The sequence below is a fragment of the Rattus rattus genome, chromosome 1 (assembly GCF_011064425.1).
Source record: "Rattus rattus isolate New Zealand chromosome 1, Rrattus_CSIRO_v1, whole genome shotgun sequence".
Taxonomy (NCBI): domain Eukaryota; kingdom Metazoa; phylum Chordata; class Mammalia; order Rodentia; family Muridae; genus Rattus; species Rattus rattus.
The window spans coordinates 242,181,186-242,200,430 of record NC_046154.1 but is presented as its reverse complement, the minus strand read 5'-3'; the positions used below and the strand labels follow the sequence as shown (position 1 = coordinate 242,200,430).

The window sequence follows — 19,245 nt, the reverse complement described above, 5'->3', positions numbered from 1 at the left end:
AGATGGATGGGCAGCCCCATCCCTCAACTAGGAACCATGCCTAACCTCAGGATATGATCTCGACAGGCTCTCCCTCCCCTTTGTAGGGTATTTCAGCTAATGTCATCCCCGTGGGATCTTTGGAGGCTCTTGCGTTCCTGGCCTCTGGAACTTTCTGGTTACTGCTTCCAGTTTCCCATTCCCTGTTGCAACACACCTTTGTTCAACTTCCTAACACTCTGCACATCTCCTCCCATACCTGATTCTGATCCTCTTTTTACCTTCCCACTCCTCTCTTCCTCCCAAGTCCCTCCCACCCTCTACTTCCCTTGATTATTTTGTTCCCCCTTCTAAGGAAGACTGAAGCATCCACTCTTTGGTCTTCCTTCCTCTTGAGCTTCATGTGGTCCATGAGTTATATCATGGGTATTGCAAGCTCTTTGCCTAATATCCACTTATCAGGGAGTACATACCATGTGTATTCTTTTGTGACTGAGTTACCTCACTCAGGATGATATTTTCTAGATCCATCCATTTGCCTGAGAATTTCATGAAATCATTGTTTTTAATAGATGAGTATTCCATTGTGTAAATGTACCACAACTTCTGTATTCATTCCCCTGTTGAGGGACAACCATTCTTTTTTTTTTATTCTTTTTTTTTGTTCGGAGCTGGGGACTGAACCCAGGGCCTTGCGCTCCCTAGGCAAGTGCTCTACCGCTGAGCTAAATCCCCAACCCCCAGGGACAACCATTCTTATAGCTACTTGATATTCTTCACTTCTGAATTCTCCCTCTTGAGAACTGCAACTCTATCCTCTCTATTTTCATCTAGGCATTTATATATTTATCATTTTTAAATAGCATTTTGTTGTATTTTTGAGATAGGTTGTTACTATGTAGCTTGGGCTGACTACAAACCAGTAATCCTCCAACCTAGTCCTTTCAAGTGTTGGGATTACAGGTGGTTACCACCACTCTGAGATTTGAACCATCTTCTCATCTCACACCATCTGTTTAGGCCTGCCACCCAGGCTTAAACAAAGACATACTATGCCTGCACCCACAGCTATGTGAGACAATATAACATGTCTGGGATTAGTCTGATAGTTTCAGTAGCATGTAAGAACACTGTTTGCTTGGGCCCTGTATTTTTTTCTCATAAATTGATTGATAAGATTAGTTAAGGAGACATTTCTTTCACATTAGCTATTAGATAAATAAAATAGTGAAATTCTTGAACTAGATAATCCTGAAAGTCCTTGCAATTGAAAACAGTTAAAGGAGACAGAAATTTCAATCAGAACTATGGTCTGTCCCTGTCTGTCTGTCTCTCTTTCTTTCTTTTCAGTTTTGAATAAAGGCAAAGGCCCAGGTTTAGAGATCAGAAAGAGACAGAATCCTCAAGTATTACCCATTACAGCTTTTTTTCTTTTTTCACCAAAAGCAGTTTTTATGAAAATGTAAGCAAGAATATATGAGCAGTATGCATGCGGCACAGAACTGGGGAGATAATTCAGTGGATAATTGCTTCTTTCACAGTTACAAGTTCCTGGGTTCTATTCCCAGAATGTATGTTTCAAAAGTCAGGTGTGGTGGTACATGCCTTTAATTCCACAGCTAGGGAAATAAAAACTGGTGAGATTCTGAGGTTCACAGGTTAACCAGTCTAGCCTATTTGACAAGTACCAGCCTAGTGAGAGACCCTGATTTGTTTGGGGACAGTTATTTGTTTTGATTTTTAACTGTTGCAGGATTATTGATTATAACCTGTTTCTACTTGTGGTGTGTCTCATCTCTTAGCACACAACTTTAATCCCTCTGGCTGGAATACATAATATACACCAACCCTAGTACACACCTTTAATCACAAACAATGAAGATAAAGTTAGTTTATGGAAAGAAGCACCAGTGTTTAACAGTGATGTCTAATTGAGTGGTAGACAAAATGACAAATCAGAGAAAAAAGATACAATATGCCCAACTCTCATGAGAAGAGAGAAAGGGGGCAAGCTACTTGACGGGCAGTGCGAGCCAGCCATATCTTAACTAATTGCTAGAGTTATTTTGAAGTCAAGTAGAGCAATTCAGGTCAGGCAGAGAGAGAGAGAGAGAGAGAGAGAGAGAGAGAGAGAGAGAGAGAGAGAGAGAGAGAGAGAGAGAGACTAGACTGAACCAGGCAGCTTGGAGTGGAGTTAGAGTCAGAATAGCCAGCCAGACTTCAGAAAGAAGTAGAAAAGGGTTAACTTATTCAACAGCAGGTCTTAAAAGTTGAAAACATTCTAGACATAGATTAGATTGTATAGAGGCTAGGAGCTTCCAGGATGAGGTCTATGTTTGGAGACATAGACAGAAAGCCGCTGAGACAACAATTACTACAGGAGAATAAAAGTTACAACTACATTTAGCTTTTACTCTTCTCTCATATGTTAATTACATCTTGATTGCAGTTTCTCTTCGTTCCATTTCTTCTAGTCTCTCCCACCACCTCCAAAATCATCTCCTCTGTTTCCCAAAAGGAAGAAAGAAAGAAAGGAAGAAAGGAAGGAAGGAAGGAAGGGAGAGAGAGAGAGAGAGAGAGAGAGAGAGAGAGAGAAAGAAAGAAAGAAAGAAAGAAAGAAAGAAAGAAAGAAAGAAAGAAAGAAAGAGAGAAAAAAAGAAAGAAAGACAGCAGACCTCCTAGGACTAGCCACTGAACATGGTCTAATAAATTATAATAAATCTGGGCACAAATTCTCATATCATAGCTGGATGAAAGAGGCCTTCAATTTCCAACTATCTGTAACCCAGTAGGAGGAAAAGGGTCTCAAGCACAGGCAAAAGAGTCAGAGACAGCCCCATTCTCATTGTTGGGAGTCCCACAAGTACACCAAGCTACACAATAAGATACATGCAAAGGGCCTAGCTCAGAGCCATGTGAGGTTTATGTTTGGGGCTTCAGTTTCTGTGAACCCCTCTGAGCACTGTTTAGTTGATTATGTGGACTGTGTTCCCATAGTGCTCTTTAGCTCTCTGAAGATTTTGTTTAAAAGGAAAATAAAATGTAAACAGTGCCTGAATAACATACACACACACACACACACACCCCTGACATGATGAACTTTCCTTAAATATTATCAACTCTTACTTTTACTTTCCAAACCTTCTATATAATGTTTATATTCTGTAGTAAAATTTTATTCTTTTGAATAATTGCAAAACTTTCACCAGTATTTAAAATTTCCCAACATCTTTGCTGGGATTTGAATGTGAGTTTTTCCCTACAGGCTCATTGTTGGAATACCTGACCTCCAGCCACTGGTTCTATTTGGAGGGTGGTAAAACCTTTAAGAGATTGGCACCCTGGCTGAAATGGAGCAACCATGGGGGAGGGGTGGCTCCAAGCATGATAAGCCTTACCTCTCTTCTTGCTCTGCTTTGTAACTGTGGAGTCGATGTAATCAGCCGCTTCATGACTTTGCCCCCATGTCTTCCCCCACCCTAATGAAATGGCTTCTTCAAACTGTAAGCCCAATAACTCTTGCCTAAGATGCTTCTGGTGAGGTATTTCTTCATAGCAATAAGGAAAGTGAGTAATGCAGTATCTTTCTGGGATGTTGTCTTTCTATAGTTATGACATAGTTATGACTCAGTTATGTATCCATTGCATTAAAGTCTATCATACCTATGATTGGAGTCTATCATATCACCACAAAATAGGAGAGATAATTATATTGTTACAAAGCATAATTGCAATTAATATAAAAATCAGAAGTTTTCTAACCCAAAACAATAAAAAGAACTTAACCTGGGAGTTCAATATGTTATCAATAGTAGGCTTTGTAAGTGTGAGGTATGACTTAGAGGAACCCTGAGTTTCTGGTTAGACTTATCATGAATCTGGCAGCGTACCAGGAAAGTGATATATCAAGTAATAACTGTTTTTGCGGAGCTTGTGTAATGTACCTAAACCTTCATGGTGTTATTTGTAAGTAATCAGTTTGCATCTCGGGGACATATTCTTTTAATCTGATAAAAGCAGAAGTGATAAAAAGGATAGAACAAATTAACAGAGACATGGGAAGGAGCCAGGTCCCTGAGTGTGCTTTTTGTGTCACACAGAGCATTGTGACCACCTCAGAGATTCCTTATGGCCTTGGCCACACTGACATTTCTTTGTGTAAATGGGATCCGTAAGGATTCCCAAGGGGTGGAAAACCATGTTGTACCATACATTGGAAGAGCTCTTAGACAAGCTAGAAGAAGCAGTGGAATAGTGAGTGAGCTAGACACCAGTTCGGTTACAATGCTTATAAGCTGCCCAATACAAAGCCAGTTGCCACTCCTTTCTGATGCTCCTGTCTGTGTATTCATGGAGCAGCCATGCCAAAAGAGACCTTCAATGTCCAACTATCTGTAAGGACTAGCTGAGCGTGGAGAATCCTTCCATTCTTTGGAGCGTATGGCTACAACATGAGGTTCAATTTCCCAATGTAAATGAAACATTTATATTCGAGGGCAGACGTACTGAGAAGATGGTGTTGGAGGAAACTCACACTTCAGGACATCAAAAAACTTCTGGGATGCAAGGGACCTGCCATGTCAATCAAGGGAATGATGCAAGCCCTGGCCAATGAGCCTGGGTTGAAGAAAGGAACCAAAAAGGTCTTTTGCATCCCAGCATGCTCCTTCCATGCCAGCCAGCCTCTGAGCTGCTGAGGAGCAGATAATTTCTACACCAATGTGAGCCGACCCTCATGGAAATCTCCAAATTTCTTACAACAGCCAATCTAGTTCTGTGAGATGGGTTCTTGTCTTCAACTCCAGTCACATTTTCAATATTCACCCTTACAATCTCCACTTATTGAAAACTTTGCAGCCTGCTCATTCCAATCATATTGCTAGGTTGCTTCCACAACCCATGTGTTCCTCTTCTTTACTGACAATGGAACTAGGTTAACATACCTGAACACCTCTCTCTCTCTCTCTCTCTCTCTCTCTCTCTCTCTCTCTCACTCACTCTTTCACTCTCCTCTCTCTCTCTCCTTTCTTCTACCCAGCATTTAAACTTATTTTTTACTTAGATCTTTGATCAAGTCTGTGAAAAAGATTTCATTTCCATTTTCAGAAACAAGTAACAAGCAACTCCCTTTTCAAGAGTTTACTTGACTTGGCCAATGTTACATTTAGGAAACAATTAGACCAGCATCTACACTGAAGAATTCAGCTCTAGTCTTAGTCACTGTGCTAACTGTTAGTTACCAATGACAATAGACAATGGACACCATAAGGGATGGTTTAGACTGTTAACATGGTACCCAGTCTGGGGCTCAGGAGATTTTGGCCTTGATGAATCAGTTTTCCCATTTGTGGCACATTCAACAGCCTCCCGTAGTGATGAATTACCCTTGCTTCAGTCTTTGGTGGAGGAAGATCTCCTTGCTTCTTAGAAATCCTGGTCCTCTTCACCTGCAGTAATTCACTAATTTTCCAGGCAATTATTGATCCTGGTACTATATCAGACCCTTCCAGAGTCTGAATCCAGAAAGATAAATAGATATAACCTCTGCCCTTCACAGTTCACTATCTAGATAGATATGAGCGTGCAAACCAGCCCAACTGGACAAGACCCCTGGACCAATGGTCTATGCATGAAAAGGGCTAGACAAAAGGAAGTTTAGTCTGTTTGCTTTACAAAACAGTACCACCATTTTCCATAATGAAAATGGTTTGTCCTGGTGTGTAAAGCCAAAGATCAACTCCCATCACCAGATAGGCAGTCTAAAGCCCCTGGTAAACGTTTTTCTGAGCAGTATGTTCTGCTTTCCTGATCCTTTCCACCATCCTTTCCTCCTTCTTCCTCCCCACTTCTCTTCCCCCTCCTCTCTTCTCGCCATTCCCCACATCTCCTTTTTCCTTTATCATCGCTTAAGGATGAGATGCATATCTGTTTTTCTCCCTTTTTGCCAGGCCCTATCTTTGACACTTATCAAACTTTATCTTAGGGTGCGCCTGCAGAAGCCCTGTCATGAACCACAAGTTCTCAAAGAGAGTGGCATGGAGCCTCTTTTTTTGTCTCCTACTGACCCCTTCATGAACTCCCTACTATGTTTGTTGTGTGCCTCTTGATAAAACTATACATAAAGGGGAAGGGCTCTTATATAGAGTTACAGCATTTATTCACATAGTAAGTTAATTGATTAGTGGACGTCATTCTATATATAAGTAAATTAAATTCAAAAAGAGAAAAAAATGAAATGTCATAGATTTCTGCATAAAGGGAATACAATTATAGAGCTCTTAGGCTTTCTTGCAACCCACGTCTATTAGATATTCCAAGCTTCCTAAATCCTCCTGATTATGCAAGGAGGCTGCAAGCCTAATTCTTCTTTACTTAACATATTTCTCATGATATCAGGAATCTCTGATACATCTCCTTACTTAAGACTTGGTACAATCTCTGATCTTGGAAAATGATTTTTTTATTGACCTATTTTCCAAAGTAAGGAAATACTTGAATATTTAATTAAAAACATGGTGACCCACAGTATATCATCTAAAAGCTCAATCAGCCAGGTGTAGTAAAGGGAAGCCGTCATTTCTGCTTCTGCCTTTAAAGGCACAAGACATTCTGGCTACTCACCCATCAGTACTACTGGATGGAGTACACTCTATCCATACAGTAAAATTTTTTTCTTAGACAGGGACCATACTTCATGGATAGAAGAACAGAGAAGCAAACAGAACTTGAGTCTTGCAGCTTGGAATGCTCAAACCGAGACATAGAAGAAGAAATACTAGAAACAGACTTTAATAATGCTCAAGACATTGTTTACTTTGAGTTTTGGCTTCTGTTGCATGCAATGATAAACTAATATGTCCTAGTATGCAAATCCTCTTATTATAGAAAATGATTACAGGAGACTCATGAAATTTAAGAAGTAACCCAATCCAGTTTTCTATAGTCTATTTGGACTCAGGGGTACTAAGTTTGTTTTTCTAGTGACAGGATCTGACTTCAGATTGGACTCCTAATTCTCTAGGCGAGGTTCCAGTGAAGACTATTTGGTGGTGCTTTGGTAATAATTTAAGTTTTTGATAAACATTCATTCATGTAGGCATACATGAATGCATATGTACACTTACTAACATATTAGTGATTATTTTTTAAAATCAGGCACAGAACATCACCCCTCATATAACCTCTAATAGGTTAGCTCAGTATTAAACAAGATAAAATGTAAATAGCTTTACGATAAACCAATGTAAGTACTTAGGGAAATGAAAAGGTGGCAGAGGAGATCTACCAGCAATCGAAGAGCACTGTGTGAAGTATTTCAACTGAGCTAGAAAGATGAGAAGGAACTGGACATTAAAGTGTAAGGAAAGATGGTCCATTCAAGGAAACAGCTTGTATAAAGATTTTAAGAGAATGATGTAGATTATTAAAGAGCTGTCAGGAATGTCAGTAGGGTGAAATTGAGTACCCTGAGTTGAGGTTGAGGTACAGACCAGGGCAGGATCATGTAGTCCCAAGAGGTCTTTTGAGTGACTGCTAACAAATCTGGGCATCTAGCTAAATGAGAATCCATTAAACACCCCCCTTCCCTTTGTTGAGAGAGATGAGTGATGAGATTATGGATTTTTAACAGACCATTAGGGTTGCTTCATAAAAAATGAATTGAGAAGGTGAGAACCAGTAGATACAGGAAAACCATGGGAGAATATACTTATTCATACACATATCTAGCCAAATTGGGTGATTATGATAGGTTTGAAATGTATTTGGGTGTAGGGTTTATTTCATCTTTATACAAGGTTGGTTAAAGAAGGAGGACAAAGCATACAAAAGGGAAGAGCTTAGTCTTTGATGATTATTTATGGGATTTGTGAGCAAAGAGAGCATATGTTTATTCTGATACAACCCACATTGGCCTCACTGACTTGACCTTCTCCAGAATGCACAAGGCAAGCAAGATTGAAATATAAATTCCTTTAGCAAACCAGGTCCCCTACTATGGAAAAGGGTGGAAGTTTAACATTCAAAATAAGGTTAGGAAAGATTCCCTTATTTCCTGTAGACAAAAGTGCAACAGATCACACAGTGATAGGATTTGAAAATATATGCTACAAATTTTGACTTACACTGATATGAGTTTAATGGAAAGAACTATTTAGGACTTCAAAGATATCTGACAAGTCTCCTTTAATTACTCACAATTATGTCTCTATGGCAATAACTTACACTCTGGTTCATGCTAATTTCTATAATAACCTTAATAGATTTTTATTATTTTTGCTTCAGTTTTAGAAAAACAAGTCTCAAAGCTGTTAAAGTCCCAGTAAGGTCCAGTAGGATCACAGACAGCATTTGGAGGAAAGCATTGTTGAATCAAGCCATTCTGAGGCTTGTCTTACATCACTCTATATAGACTTCCCATGTGACTTACTATTCAAATCCCTTTATTTCCAGAAGCAAAGGATACTCAGATATTCCAAAAAGTGAAATTCCCTCAGCCATCCTGCATCCTGAGATAATTCTTAAAACTTTTATTCTCTCATGGTAGATTTATTGACCCCAATTGTTTCATCTTTCGTCTTAGACACTTTTCCATATAAATTTAAAAAATGATAATTCATGACTTAATTTATCCCCTTTAGATATTGTTAAGTTAAAATATAGTAATATTGTTCACCTTTCCCTCCCTCTCACCAACCCCTGCCCTGATCCCCTCCATTCCCTCTCAAATACATTATTTATATGTATGTGTATGCATATGTGTAAATATATAAATACAACATGCTGAGTTCATTTGGAATTGGTTATATGTGTGTGGTTTCAGGGCTGGCCATTTGGTATTAGATAACCAACTAAGGTGATCATCCCTGGAGAAGATTTCTCCTGCTTTCAGCATTCCCTGGCTGGCTGAAGTTCTTTGCTCAGGTGTGGGACCCTGCAAGATTTACTCCCTTCCATATTAGCATGCCCATTGTTGTATTTGTTCAAGTCTTGTTTAGGAAACCATATTGTTGAGGTATAGTGAGTGAAGTTTCCTTATCATTTCTAGGAGACACAATCACATCAGATTTCCTGTTCCTCCAGCTCTTTAATCTCAAATCTCTCTCTCTCTCTCTCTCTCTCTCTCTCTCTCTCTCTCTCTCTCGATGTTCCCTGAGATTTGGGTGCAGTATTGTAGATGAATCTACTGGGGACAGACATGCCATAATCAATTATTCTCTACATTGTGAACAACAGTTGTGGTTTTTTCTAATTGGCTCTGTGTGAAGCTTCTCTGACGAGGATGAGAGCTACATTATCCATTGGCTGGAGGCCTTACTTCTTCACTTCTCTACAGATTACACAACCACATGATGTATCGTCTGGCTTCCCTCGGAGCAAACAAATGGTTTCCCAGGAACGTACCAAAGGAATACTGAAGACAGTTTTATACCCTCATCTTGGAAGTTACATACCAGCTCTCTTTCATTATCCTGCTAACAGCCAGTCAAGAATGGAGGCAGGTCTATGACCAACAGGGTGAACTATAACCTTCAAACAGCTGCAGCACTGACTGACAAATGGACTGCAACTAAGAGCTAGAACTATTCAGTTGAGCCAACCTCAAGTTCTTGATCCCCATAAGTTATAGAATAAAGTTTGTTCTTTTAAGCACATTGTTTTGTGGTGATGTCTTGGGCAACAATAGATAACTAATACAGCCACTTTTCTCAAGCCCCGAAGGCATAATACTGCTTCAGCAGTTTACAGTAATCACTTTGGAAACAATTATAAATATGTTTATCACCTTTACAGTTCATAAACAGTTTTCTTCCTAATGCTCATTTCGCAGAAGAACCATTCTCATCCCTTCCCCAGCAGTAGTAAAATTCCCAGGGATTAACTTTTGCTGGTGCTCAGCAGAGTATGTCAGGAACTATGGTCTTAAGAGTCAGGTAGATTGGGTTATTTTAACTGATGCAAATTTCCATACACAGATTGCTACAGGTATGGATTAATGAGAATTTTGCAAATGCACACTCCCCTTGACCAAAAGCATCTGAGACGGAAGAGTCATAATTCATCCTGGGGTCAGGACGGTTAGTGTCTCACATGCAGATGTTAGAATTCTCGTGTAATTTGGGAACCCAATTAACATAAGCAATAAACCAAATCAACAGCAGGTACATAGTGATATTTCTTTGTGGACTAACTTGATTATTTCCTAATATAACTATTGATGGAGGATTTACTCTATAGACTAATTACTTGCCTACAGATCATCTTTCATAAAGTACCTGCTCAACTCCTAGACATGTTTAAATGTCTTTTTAAAATTATTGATTCATGAGATCATTGTATATTACATCTATAAGTACTTTTTTCAGACTTACATCATTTCTTTCAACATGTAGTGTTTTCTTCCACCTTATAATGGGCTGTTTCCTAACAACTGGGGATTTTTATATTTGATGAAGTTTATTTTTTAATTTTTTATTTCTTTTGGAGTGAACATTTGTTGGGTCTCTTCTAAGCAACCTTTACCTAACTAAAGTTTAAATATATTCTTTGTTGACTTCAGTTGTATTTCACACACACACACACACACACACACACACACAAACACACACATGGTCATCTAGGGTTCATTTTAATACTTGAGTAGGAAAATGTTGAGATCATTTCTACGCCATTTGCTGAATAGCTGTTCCTTTCCTGTTAAATAGATAGTGTGCTTATTTATTTAATTACTTACTAAAACTCAATTGATCCAAACATGTGGGTCTATTTTTGGATACTTTCACTGTGTTGCATGGATTTATTTGCTTACCTTAGGCAAATGCCACATGGCACTTACGGATGAGATTTATAGCAAGTCTAGAAATAAGAGTGCACAAACTTTCTGCATTTTTTAATCAAGATTTTAGTATTTCTATGTACTTTGTCTTCCCACTTAAGTTAGAGAAATAATTCAATGTATGCAAATATTGTTTGACTTTTGCAAAGTTGCACTGTTCAGTTTTTTCCATTTCATTCCACGTTGGGTTTCCTTTATTGTCTCTTTATTTCTTTTAGATATGTACTCTTTCCCCATCTTTCATTCTTCCTAGAGTTTCTTTATACTTATATTCTGCTTCTCTAAGGCTTTTGAATCTATGGGTAAATTTTCTTAATTAAATTTGGGAAACTTGGACAATTATTTCCTCAAATATTTTTTAATTATTCGCTTTATTTTTGAGATTATGATTTATATAATTTCTTCCTTCCATTTTCTGCCTCCAAACCTTATTATTTATTCCTTCTTGCTTTCTTTCAAATCCATAGCCTCCTTTTTCATGTATGAAGAATATATATATTATTGTATATTTATATGTTATATAATATATATAATATATGCATTTAAGTGCAACTTGCTCAGTCTCTATAGTGTTACTTGCATATATTTTTTCAGAGATCACCATTTGTTATTGAATAACTGATTGGTGTGTTCTTCCCTGGGAAGAACCTTTTCTGCCATGTTGACATGTTGTCTATATCCTCTCCTTTACAGGCCTTGCTTATACATATATCATTGTGGCTCATTTCTTTTCTCAGCTTTTTATCCATATTCATGAATTAGGATTCTCTCTCTCTCTCTCCCCCTCTCCCCTGGTCCGCCATGCGTGTGACTGTGTGTGTGTGTGTGTGTGTGTGTGTGTGTGTGTGTGTGTATGTGTAGGTGTCCATTTTTGTGCACAAATATGAACATATATGAGTTCATATTTGTGAGTGTGGACACACTTCACCTTACTTTTTGAGACAAAGTTATTTATTGAGCCTGAAGATCACCAGGTATGCTACACTGGCTGGCCAGCAAGCCCCAGGTATTTTCCTGTCTCTGTCTGGCCACCAGCTCAGTTCATGGATTATAGGTCTATGCCATCTGTAATCTAAAATTTTGCAAGGATGCTGGGGTTCTCAGTTCAGATCTTCCTGCTTGTGCAGCAAATATTTTAACAATTGAGCTCACTCCTAACCCCCAACCCCACTGAGATTATTTCTAAAATTTACCTTATTTAAGTTTTATAACTTCAAAATCATACAAGCAAGGAGAGGAGAGGGGGAGTGGGAGAGGGGGAAAGGGAATAATACCTAAAATGTAAATACATAAACTATCCAATAAATATAAATAAAATACTTTTAAGAAAATAGAAGAAATAGTCTCCACTGTTTCTGAGGTGGCTTGTCTTTTCAATGGTTATGTCTGGATTTTCTTTTATATTCTTAAACTTATCTATTTATTTTATTTTGTAAAACCTCTTATTAAGGGTACAGAGTTCTGCCTCTTACATGCAAAACTGATAATCAAGTCAGGTAAAGAAATTTGGACTGCGGAAATATTGGAGAGAAAAACGAGATACTCCTGTAGGATGTCATTTCCCTTCCAGCACAATAATCCCAGCAGGAGGAGGAGGAGGGGGAGAGTAGGAGTGTGTCAGGAGCAGAGAGGGAACCTTTAGACAGGATCTCACTACATAGCCCTGGCTAGCTCCAGACTCAGAGATCCAACTGCCTCTACCTCACAAGTGCTGGCTTAAAGGAGAGTGTCATCACACACAGCCTCTGTCTTTTTAAAAAACAATGCGCAGCTATGTGAGTACAGTTTAACTTTGAACTTATGGAAATCCTTCGACTTCCACCTCCAAAATCCTGGGATTAAAGGCATGAGCCACCATGATCTGCACAAACTCTGTTCTATCCTTGTCCCATGTGTCCTAGACTTCCCACAAACCCATTAGTGGCCAAAGACGACCTTGAACTTTGGATCTCCCTGTTTTTAAACTGAACCCAGTTTAGTGCTAGGTAATAATTTCAGTCTCCCCAAACCTTTGTTCTTAAAGTGCTATATAGATTAATAATAGTTCCTCTCTAAAGGTATATTTTATTTTAAATCAGTATTTTTTATCCCTCTTTAAAACTCATTTATTAATTTGGGATTAAAATCAGTGCACTTTACCACTGAGCTGTAACCCCAAGCTTCTCTTATCCCATTGCTGTTTTCTCCTAGGATCAAAGCTAAGTACTTTCCCATCGTTTTAATAATGTTTAAAGCAAGTCTTTGACAATTTTACCAACACATTTCTTCTAATAACCCCCTATGATTTGCTTCCATATTCCATTCACCTTCCCCTGTGCTATTAACCTGGTATTTTCGCTTGCAGTTGCGAGGAAAAAGCAATTCTCAATTACAGTAAATTCACTGCCCTTGCTACATGCTCTGGCCTCTGCTGAAAAGAGAAAACGGAGGTAGGGGCATAAAAGACCATGGGTAGAGGTCATGAACTACTAGAAGCCCAGCTTATGTTTCAAAACCAGGCTCTTTGACTTGTGTCAAGCCGATGAATCCTCAGTGCTTTGGAGAAGAAGAAAAGCTACTTCATAAACAGCAGAGTTTGGATTCTTAGAGGCTATGCAGGCCAAGAATACACCCCTGCACTTCTTCACCATATATCCATTGCTTCAGTTCTCATTGTCTTACTCTTCCTGATAATGGAAGAGTGCTCACAATCAGATGTCCCTCATTGAGGCTCGGATGAGAATGTCACAGAGGAGCCACTCACCAATTCAACATTCATCTGAGGAGACTCCACCTCAGGAACCACATCTGTGACCATTTTCACAGATTCTCAGAAGTTGCCTCTACTACGAGAGCCTCAAGGCTGCAGTTCATACTGTGCTCAGGACCACACTGTCCACAGTTGCAGGGACCAAGATAGTCTACATTTTCAAAGTGGGTAGAAGCAAAATCTTCCTCTGCCAATGAGGTAGCTGTGGTTTTAAGTTGATTCTAACTTTCTGAAAGGACTGTCACACGGCCTGAAGTGAAAGAGGTTGCTGCAGAATGATGATTTTTCTGTTCAGTTGAGGGATGAGGTATTTGTTATCATGGAAGGAGTATAGTCAGGGTGGAGGCAGTTGCACAGAAGGCAGGAGTTACTGCTATCTGCAATGCTGACTGCGTGACAACCTAGGCCTGTTGGCCAGGCTGGGTAGTAGTTGTACTTGTTTGATCTAGTGGAGCCCAGAGGAAGTAACCACGGTGACTGGGATAACAATAACCATTCCTCCTTTGAGACATGGTAATAAAGGAGGGCAACATTTGATTGGTAATTATCAACTTGGTAATATTGGGATGATTCAGCCCCAGTAGATGCCTGATTTGTCACATAAGAAGACAATATAGAATTAACTACAGTCCAAGGGGACAAAGCAGACAACTCTGTTGAGGTTGATGCTGGAGATGATGAGTTCTCAGTGGTCAAAGGCAGTGGTGAAGGAGTCCATAACTGTAACATGGGATCTTCCAGAGTAGCCTGACACTCTCCCTTGTCTTTATAAGCAGCTAGAACATTGAGACACTTTCTGGGATGTTTCAGTTTTCCATTTCTACACTTATTTTACTCTTTTCCAAGACTCTCCCACCTGAAAGTCATGATCTTCGAAACCTCACCTAAGGTGTCATGAGGGTTCTGGGCCTTGACGGCAGGCAGTGTGAGTATCATGAAAGAATAATGCGTACACACAGACAGGCTTCTGGGGCTCTTTAGGGTTTCCTTTTTCTCTTCTTGGAACCTTTGCTTTTTCCCTGTTTTCATTGTCTTCTGCCTGCCATTTGCCTCTGGGTATCATCAAAACTGTCCTTATGAAGTGAATGGTAGGAGGAGTAGCTGACAGATGATCCTCAAATAACTGGGAAGGTAGAAAAGTGGTGCTACCTCCTGAGCTCACACCAACTGGGGGATCTAGTGACTGATCAATAGTGGTCATGTGACTATGTCCCATTAAGTCAGATGTCATGTCTGTTATTGGTACATCACCTGTAACAGGTGGGCTGCCACTACACTGAGTTCCTATAGAAAGGTCCAGTTTTATAGTCAAGTGCTCACTCAAGAGTCCTCGCCAATCCTCCACCCTGGTCCATGAAGCTTTAGATCATGCCTGTCCAATGTTTGTAACTCATATTGAGCTGAAAAACTCCCATAGTATGAAGAAGAAGGGTCTGCCAGGTCATCAAAGCAGGCCAACCACATCTGAGACAGCCAGTGACGGATCAGAATCCAGGCATGTAGGTGGGAATTTGAATTCTCTATCACCCAAGCTTTGTGTATGAAATGTCTCATCTCATGACTGAAAATGGTGCAAGGGCCCAATGATCATCAGGTAATTATCATTTCCTCTGGGAATCTTTGTCTTCATACCTGTCTGAAAGGTATGTATGGTAGCTTTTTCAAAGCCTCTACTTTCAAATTTTAATGGTTATATTTTCTTGTGGTCAGTATCCATTGATTTATTTTCATATGCCTTATAGACTACTCTCATTGCTTCCTTTCACGTCTAACAATTTTTAATTTATTCTTTCAATTTTTTTGAGAATTTCATACATGAGTAGTGTATTTGCATTATTTCTGTTCCTCATTCTTGCCTCCTATGTCCTTCCAACTTCTCTCAGTTAACTCTTCTTTAATTATTTTACATATATATGTAAATAAATAATATGTAAATATATATAATGGACTAATATATGTAATATTATATATGTGTCTACATATACATTAGTCCATTTACTGTTGCTTTTATGTACATATGCTTAGGGCTGACTGCTTGCAACTAGATACCCTATTATAGGGTCTCATCCCTAAAGAAAACTCTCTCTCTCTCTCTCTCTCTCTCTCTCTCTCTCTCTCTCTCTCTCTCTCAGCAGCTACTGATTGCTTGCAGCTCTTCATTAAGGAATGGAACCTTGAAAAATTTCTTCTATCCTCTTTGACATGCCGACTGGTGTCGTTATTGTGCAGGTTTGTTTGGACAACCATATTGTTGAGAGTTACTATATCTCCTCTGTCATGTCTAGAAGACATTATATCACAGAAGGCATCCTGGTCCTCTGGATATTATAACCTTTCCTCCCTCTTGGCCATGTTTATTTCTGAGTTTTGGGTACAGAAGTTGTGTTCTCTATATGTCAGTTGGGGTTGGGCACTTCACAGTCATGTATGCTCTGCATACAGGCTAGTTGTGGATCTCTGTAATAATCTCCACTTGGGGCACCAAGTAGTTTCTTTGATAAATGTTAAGAGCTACACTCTGGCTCTCTCCTCCAGCCAAGCAAGATGCCCAAAGGAAAGAAGGCCAAGGGGAAGAAGGTGGCCCCAGCCCCTGCCGTGATCAACCTTTTATTTGAGAAAAGGCCTAAGAACTTCGGCATTGGGCAGGACATCCAGCCCAAAAGAGATCTCACACGCTTCGTCAAATGGCCCCGCTACATCAGGCTGCAGCGGCAAAGAGCCTTCCTCTATAAGCGGCTCAAATTACCTCCTGCCATCAACCAGTTCACCCAGGCCCTGGACAGGCAAACAGTACTCAGCTGCTTAAGCTTGCCCACAAGTACAGGCCAGAGACAAAGCAGGAGAAGAAGCAGAGGCTGCTGGCCCACGCTGAGAAGAAAGCTGCTGGCAAAGGGGACGTCTCAACCAAGAGACCACCTGTCCTCTGAGCAGGGGTCAATACAGCCACCACCTTGGCGGAGAACAGAAGGCTCAGCTGGTGGTGATTGCCCATGATGTAGACCCCAATGAGCTGGTGGTTTTCCTGCCTGCCCTTTGTCGAAAGATGGGGGTGCCCTACTGCATCATCAAGGGAAAGGCCAGGCTGGGGTGCCTGGTCCACAGGAAGACATGCACCACTGTTGCCTTCACACAGGTTAACTCGGAAGACAAGGGTACTCTGGCTAAGCTGGTGGAAACTATTAGGACCAATTATAATGACAGATATGACGAGATCCGCCGCCACTGGGGAGGCAACATCCTGGGTCCTAAGTCTGTGGCTCGCATTGCCAAGCTGGAAAAGGCAAAGGTTAAAGAACTTGCCACTAAGCTGGGTTAAATGTACACTTAAGTTTTCTGTACATAAATATAATTACAAAATTAAAAAAAAAGAGCTACACTCTGTGGGCATTGTGTGGCAGACCTTCCTTAGGGATATTAAATATACTCATTTCTATATACGAGAGAGAGAGAGAGAGAGAGAGAGAGAGAGAGAGAGAGAGAACTCATGACAGACCAAAGTAATGATTGTACCAAGGTACAATCAGGTGAATCAGTGAGTTTTTATTGGTATTGCTAAGACAAGTATGGGAGAGAGGTAACATAGAGGGGACAGTGAAGACTCAAAAGCAGTTGCATCACCCAAAATCCCACCCTAACCCATGTTAAGTCATGAGAGCTGTAATCCTGTGATCCTAGTGCTTTCTATAGATCTTACAGGCATTGATAGTTCAAATCAACCTAGGAGTATAATTTGGAGCACTCGTATATCATGCACAAAGCCAGTACCGCAAAATAAGTAAAAGGGTTAGTAGTGTGGCTGTTAGCACTCTGTCTAAGCTCCGCCCCACAGTTACCTGGCAACAGCCAAGTATGCCTGCCACTCCTAGTGCTTTCCCCTCCTCCTAGATCTCTTGGCATTTATAGTTCAAATCTCTCTCTCTCTCTCTCTCTCTCTCTCTCTCTCCCTCTCTCTCTCTCCCTCTCCCTCTCTCTCTCTCCCTCTCCTTTCCCTTTCTCTGCAGTTTGACTGCTCAGAGACTTTTCCTCAGCAATTTTTTATACTGCTGAGTATAGACCTCAAGAATCTTCCGTATGTATGCATTCCCAGACAAATGACCCTTTATTCATCATCTTAGGCTCACAAGTTGCTCCTGCATGGAAGATATGTTTCAATTTCGAGGAAATTGCCATATAAAAGTGTGTATAAGAATAAGTATTTAGAACACTGTTATAGTCTTCCCCCCCATCTTTATTAACTTGAATATTTCTTATTTACATTTCGATTGTTATTCCCCTTCCCGGTTTCCGGGCCAACATCCCCCTAACCCCCCCTCCCTTCTATATGGGTGTTCCTCCCCATCCTTTCCCCATTACCACCTCCCCCAACAATCCTATTCACTGGGGTTCAGTCTTGCAGGGACCAAGGGCTTCCCCTTCACTGGTGCTCTTACTAGGCTATTCATTGCTACCTATGAGGTTGGAGCCCAGGGTCAGTCCATGTATAGTCTTTGGGTAGTGGCTTAGTCCTGGAAGCTCTGGTTGGTTGGTATTGTTGTTCATATGGGCTCTCAAGCCCCTTCAAGCTCTTTCAGTTCTTTCTAAGATTCCTTCAATGGGGGTCCCGTTCTCAGTTCAGTGGTTTGCTACTGGCATTCGCCTATGTATTTGCTGTATTCTGGCTGTGTCTCTCAGAAGAGATCTACATCCGGTTTCTACTGTTATATACACATACATACACACACATATATGTATCACCTATAGTTAGTAGCTTCTTCTGCTTTAGTACTCTCTGAAGTAAACTCAGTGCCAACCTTCTCAACTCAGCAATATCATTTCAGGTGGAACACCATCACTCCATATAGAACTTGTACCCCGGAGCTGAAAGACAGAAAAAAGAAATGTGAAGTTCATCTTGTGTGATCCTCATTTTCTTTTCAGACTTTCAGTCCTGAGTTGCTCAATGTCCAGGGCCTAGAAACATTATCCTCATATAATTTTTATAGTTTTATCAACTATTTGGGTTAGGAAGATCTGTCTATATTAGTTATTCTATTGCGGCCTAGGCCAAATTTATTTCTCTCTCTTGTCCTGACATTCTCTTGCTATATGACCTTGGTCAAGTTAATCCATCTATTGTGTTTTTGGTTTGTTTGTTTACAAATGTAGGTCAACATATTTAGACTCCAAAGTCAATAAGAATTGCCTTCTGTGCTCTTTGACTCAGATCTGAATCTCCAAAGCTTAAACAGGATGCCTAGCTTGTAGAAAGTCATCAACGCATGTTCATTATTAAATCATATTAATTCATCACTTTGCCCATTCATTCCAGAAAGGTTACTAAATGAATACCTCACAGAGACATTGCAAAGAATATATCAAGTGAAATCCTTTATGTAATATGCTCAGTACAAAACTTTGCTCAGAGTAAAAATGTAGGACATTATAAATATTTTAAAAATCATTGCTATATATAATTTGAGTATAATTATACTTCCAGAACTACAGAGACAACATCGAAGGAATAAAATTAATACCATCAACCTTCCTCATGTTATGTCCTTACTGAACAGTTTGTGAATGTCCCTGCTAACCTAAAGGGGTATGAGGTGAGCTCGTCTTCATGACTTATTCTAGACCCTGGGGATATTGTAAACCAAGTGCTCTTGGTATAAGAGTCAGAGATTTGATTGGTTGGTCAGTGGGT

The 19,245-nt window shown here is 39.9% G+C and overlaps 1 pseudogene; it reads right to left on the bottom strand.

Moving 5' to 3' along the window:
- Window positions 1-13,326: 13,326 nt before the first annotated feature.
- Window positions 13,327-15,192, bottom strand: LOC116889873 (annotated as a pseudogene).
- Between the last annotated feature and the right edge of the window lie 4,053 nt (window positions 15,193-19,245).